This window comes from Vanessa tameamea, chromosome 30 (assembly GCF_037043105.1).
Source record: "Vanessa tameamea isolate UH-Manoa-2023 chromosome 30, ilVanTame1 primary haplotype, whole genome shotgun sequence".
Classification (NCBI taxonomy): domain Eukaryota; kingdom Metazoa; phylum Arthropoda; class Insecta; order Lepidoptera; family Nymphalidae; genus Vanessa; species Vanessa tameamea.
Window position 1 is genome coordinate 2,381,216 of NC_087338.1, and position 6,257 is coordinate 2,387,472.

A 6,257-nucleotide genomic window follows, 5' to 3' on the forward strand; every position below is an offset into this window, starting at 1 on the left:
TTTTCAAGTGACAGTACAAAAATAGGTAAATCCTCCTAGAAAAATAGTTTTTAAACAAATTGAACTACTTCCTACCTTTTTAAAAAGGTTAAATTTTTAGGTTCATATTTATTTATTAACTTAATTATTTAAGAAATAAGGTTAACTTATAAAAATAAAAAAAAAAACATTTAAAAAACAAAATCACAAACGTCCGTATAACTCCGAAGCGCATATTCTCAAAACAAATTAATATGTACGCTTGCCTCCTGGTTTTTGCTGCATTTCGCGGGGCAAGGCGTACAAGGTCTGAGGTACTGTTGCCTAAACGAATGTGACAGTTGCTGTTTGGATTTTGATTTAATTTGCTCGCATGCTGAGACACCAATTGGTCGGAACGATATTTATAACCTACGATACGATTAATTCGAGAGATATTAAATATAAATAGTATTCATTGTCTTCTGGGCAGAATATTAAAAAAAAATGGTTGTTTACTGACAGACTCTGTAGTTAAAATGGTGGAAAAGAGTAACTACTTAGTTTCTAAGTAGAATCTACTTTCCGAACCGGTGGTACATTTAAATTTAATTCAACAATGTAACATGACGATTCAAAAGTGCTTTTATGAGCCTACTTGAATAAAGTTTTTTTTTATTTTTATTTTGATTTAAATAATAAATTGTTAAAACTAAACTTACAGTAGTTTATATGAGTACATAACAATAAAAAAAGGAAGACGTCATACTGTTAAATTTATAAACGAAGAGACTTATTTTTGTTTTCAAACGGTCATTTTTTATATGTAATAAGTAGGCGGATCGGCAAATGGGTCACCAGGTGTTAAGTGGTCACCACCGCCCATAGACATTCATCATCACATCATCAGCCCATATTGGTCCACTGCTGGACATAGGCCTCTCCAAATGCACGCCATTGTGGTCTTTCTTCGGCAACTCGCATCCAGCTCCTGCCAGCCGTCTTGCGCAAATCGTCACTCCACCGTGCCTGAGGACGTCCTACACTACGCCATTGACTCTGTCTAAAAAAAAAACAAAAATAAAATCTACTAAACATACTACTCTTCTATCAGAAGATGCATCGCGTTTTGCGTTCATAATACCTAGCAGAAAGAGTCGCCGACGGTTTTGCTTGTGTCGTAATTCAATCAAAATCAAAATATACTTTATTCAACTAGGCTTTTACAAGCACTTTTGAATCGTAATTTAACACTATATTAAGTGAAGCTACCACCGGTTCGGAATGCAAATTGTACAGAGAAGAACCGGCAAGCAACTCAGTAGTTACTTTTTTTCAACATTTAAAAATACAAAGTCATGTTAGTTGAATACAATTATATATGTACGTAATATATATCCTGCCTAAAAGTCAACAAGTATTAGCTCCACGCTTTTTTATCATCTATATAATCTTGTATTTACTAATGTGCCTTCTTTAGCATTGTATTTTTACAAATGATTTGAATTTATGAAATGGAAAACTTAAAAATGTCTGCGGAATTTTATTATAGAAACGGATACCTGGCCCCAGGAAGGCTTAGTTGTCACTAATCGGTTTCGCTCGCGTTTTAGGGTTTGATTATCAGGTGGGGGTATAAAAAGTTAATGCCCTTCCTTAGGGTTCAATATTGCTACAAATTTCATTAAAATTGGTTCAGTTTAGTGTAACAAACATACCTACTTTCACATTTATAATATGACATGAAATTATATAATTGTTTTACATATAATAATAAATCAATCAAGCACACGCATTTTTGACAAAATTATAAGTGCTAGTGTTTTTGGGGTTGGTTGTCATGTGTTAGGCAAAAAAAGTAGTCTATGTCCTTAATTGGAGTTCAAGTTTGCTTCATAGCCAATGTCATCAAATTCGGTTCATTGGTTTGGCAGTGAAAGAGCGACAGACAGAGTTACTCTCACATTTATAATATTAAGTATAGAAGTATAGACTACTTACAAAAGTAAAAGACTTATAACAGTTGCTCAGTGGGTGTTTAGGTAAAGAGATTTCTCCCTCTGTCTTCCAGGGGCGGATTTAGGGGAGCCGCCCCTAAACCACACAACCCACAGTAGAGTTTAAAACAAAACTATAATTCAAGCCTTTTTTTCACACAAATCAATTTGTAAACGTATTTAATACCTTTCGCTTAATAACATAGTTTTTAAATATACACAGTGATATATGAAATTATGTTCAGAATATTGTAATATATGAATTATGTCTTAGAAATAATGGAGTGCAGTTTGCAGAGTTGTTTTTTTATGATATAGGTGGCAAACGAGCAGGAGGCTCACCTGATGAAAAGTGACTACTACCTATGGATATCTGCAACACAGGCGGGCCTTTAAGAAATGTGTAGGCTGTTTTCTTTAGGTTCCCAGGTCGCATCGGTTCACGGTCGCACAGAGTGGTTCTACGAGGCAGTAAAATGTTTAAAGATCGCGCTGTTGTGGATGTTTAGAGAAAATAATATGAAGCATGTTACTTGTCATTATGATTTTTCAGTAGAGCGATTTTAACTTTCATCTTTGCATTGTTCAGCCACCAAATACAGTTTGTGATTAATTTTGGACAGCACTGATTGTAGGTTAGAGTAAAATAAGACATTTTCATTAAATATAAAAACTCATATTTTAGTAAAAAAAGTGTGAAAAATAAAAACTGACTGTTGGTATTCTTTGATACAATAGTATAGTATTTTTATATATAATTTGAGAGTAAAAGTATCTGTCTCAGTAGAATATATGTTTCCAACCTGTAGATTAAGATAAAATGTAATGTTCAACATTAAGACAAGACGATTAAAAAGATCTTACTTTGTGCCACCTAATGGTAAGCTCACCATATGTAAAGCTGCTGTAAGAAATATTAATCATTCCTTATATCACTAATGCGCCATCTTGGAATCTAACACGTTACGTCCCTTGTGCCTGTAGTTACACTGGCTCATTCACCCTTCAAACCGGAACACAATAATACTAAATATTGCTGTTTTGCGTTAGAATATCTGATGGTACCTAACCTAACCAGAGTGGCTTGTACAAAGCCTTATCACCGAGTAAAAGACTTAACAGAACCTACTCGAATAAATAATATTTTGTAAAAACGTACGACAAATCGTACAGTATAAAATCTCGATACGTTTTTAGCTCACAAACGCTTATAACGTTAAAGTAATTATTTTAGCAGCATTAAATGAGCTAATTATAGTAAATAAACCTGCAGCAAGAAATTAAATAGGTTTTTAACAGCTTAAGTACTGATTACGACCCTGTAAGTAGCCGTGGCACCATATTAGGAATGACTTACACAAAATTTTGTTGTAATGCGTTTAAAATGTACCCGTTTAACACATTTTAATAGGATACCTTGATGTAAAAATACTTTAACAAAATTCGCTGGTTACTGTGTGATACAAGTATTAAGTACTTTTTGCGATGACAAATCATTGGGATACTTGAAGTCCTAAGACTCCATTGAACTAGACGACAGTGTACTATTCTATTCTGCCTTGAGCTTGACTGATTTCGTACCAGTCATAACCAATAGTCTTTACTGCTGGATAATTATCATTATTGAGTTATTTATTTATTTATTTAATATTTGGGAAACAAACAGATATAAAATATAATCTGATTACATAATACAATTTAAATATCACATTATCCAGCGAAGTTTCCACCGATTGATAAAACATAACATGCACTCAAATATTTTAACACATTTATCTTGTTAAATTACTATTTCTACAGAGACATGGAGTCTACTCTAATATAGCCCTCTGGCGTACTGTCAAATATTATATATATAACACTCATAGACAATGAGATACAAATATAGACAAAACTATTTATTTATGCTATCATGACATTCTTAACAATTTCCGCCAGAATAATTCGTCTCCAGATATATTTAATCTTGATAACTGCTTAAAAAGTTCATGATGAAATCTTGTAATAACGAATTTTTTTCGGGTACTAAACCAGATATTACCAATATTAGGGAGGTCAAGGTCAAGGATCCGAAGGAAGTATTTGAGTCCCTCTTCCACTATGGATTGTGACATGTGATAATACTTCCGATACAGAGGTTACGAGGGTTCAAATTACGTTTTTCTTAGCCAAGGGCAAGGTGAACACTTCTTTCGTTTTCGTTTAGTTGTGGTCGGTGCAGTTTATTATATTACATTGAAATGAATTGGGAGACGCTTACTTCCAGTAGCCTGTGTGTCGCCAACTCGTGTTGGTAATACTTTTACGGGTTGGTTTTGTCGCCAACAAATCCATTGGGACGCAGTCTATTGTGCAGGCAGAGGATATCTAGCAACTATTGTGGAATCATTAAACATATTGAGTGTTTTGAGAACATTTAAATAAAATAGGTAAACATACATTTCACTGCGGTCACTTGGTGGAAGACCTTGTGGAAACCCATCTGGGTAGGTACCACCCACTCATCAAATATTGTACCGCCAAGCAGCAATAATTATTATTATTGAAATGCGGCTTAAAGACTAAGTGAACCAATGTTACTCAAGGCACAAAAGAACATCAAATCGTCCTAATTCCAACGTAAACAACTAAGAAATAACGTTGTAGTTGCTAACGTTGGCAGCGCATTGGCGATGTAAGGAACGGTTAATATTTCTTACGTCGACAATGTCTATAGGCCGTGGTAACCATTTACCAATAAATGGCTAGTATAAAAGTTTGCCTACCTATAACCTATGCTATAAAATGTCCTATCAAGTAAACTTGACTTGATGAGTATGAGTACCAGCTGGTAACAAACTTACAAGTCATTCTTATTCTATTTATCGAAACGTCTTTCATTTTTCATTATGTCACGACATTTTTAGTCGTCTGAAATCCTTTAATTCTAATCATCAACTTTTTTACGTAGTTTCTGAAACGCTGATCAAAGGCAGATTAACTGATTAATAAACTGTCATTGGACGGATTACGGTGACGCAATTAGTGATCAATACTATACGGATTCAGATTAATGCTAAAACATATGTAGTTAATCTGAGTTTGAACAACGTTTTGAAACAGGTTCTTTTTGCGTAATTCTAGTTTTAGATAATTATTCGTATCACTTCAACATCGCGTCAACGTAAATTTTATTTTAAAATTTCGCTGTCACAAATAGTTTCAGAAATTCAGATTACTGTCACTAGATGGCGCTGTTTTGAATCCATACAAATTGCAGTAAATGAAAATAAACCGGTGTTATACCTTAGTAATACTATATAAATATATTTAATAACAAGGTTTTCACAAGAGTGTCCATGAACTACAACATAGCTATCTAGTTATTAATAGTAAAATTACAAAATTAATTCCGTAATAAATACATTTTGATTCATCCAGATAAAATATTAAGAAAAAAAAATCACTATTCTTTGAAAATTAATTGCCTAATGCAGTTTAGATATTCTTTTATAGATGTTTTTAACATATGTTTTCTGACATAAGATCACCTCACTGTAGACTCATTGTTAAATTTTTTAACTTAAAGTTTCGGTATACGATACTGTAATGGTATAATTTATTACACACTAACGACCAGCCCCGTCATCGCACAGGTGCTATTTATTACAAAAAGAAAACGATATGAAATAAATATAATTTATCATCATTAGATCCTGAGATTACCAGCTACATACAAACAAAACAATTTCATTCCTATTTTCCTTTATTAGTATTAGTAAAGATTCTATTAAATCCTAAAAAACAGTCTGTTTTTGGGCTATACTGTATTGCAACCATAAGAGGAGAAAAGCTCAATAAACAACATTTGACATCAAATTGACGCGATATCATTGGCCGAGAGCTTGATTAATCTATGATATTCAACAGACGGCAAGCAGATATTAATGTAGTCAGTTTACGCACAGGGCATTATGTACGTGCTTTCCACTGGATTGTAAGCCTTGCCCAACTCAACTTTCAACCACGGTACTGCCACTGAGAATTACGTGGCCGTAATACCCTGTAGCGTAACCCAGTATTTGTAGCCAGCACATCAGAAGCCAGAAGTTATGAAATTCAACACAAAGTATTAATAAAACAATTTAATTTTAAGTTATTTATTTAAACCAAACCCAGTATTATAAAATCACAATTCTGTTTAAAATACTATAAATTTACAATTACTAACTCGACATACAGAACAGAAGCGTTTACATCAACTACATGCAGCTTGCAATAATTTAAATAATCGTTACAGGTTTATTAGCAAAACCGCCATTT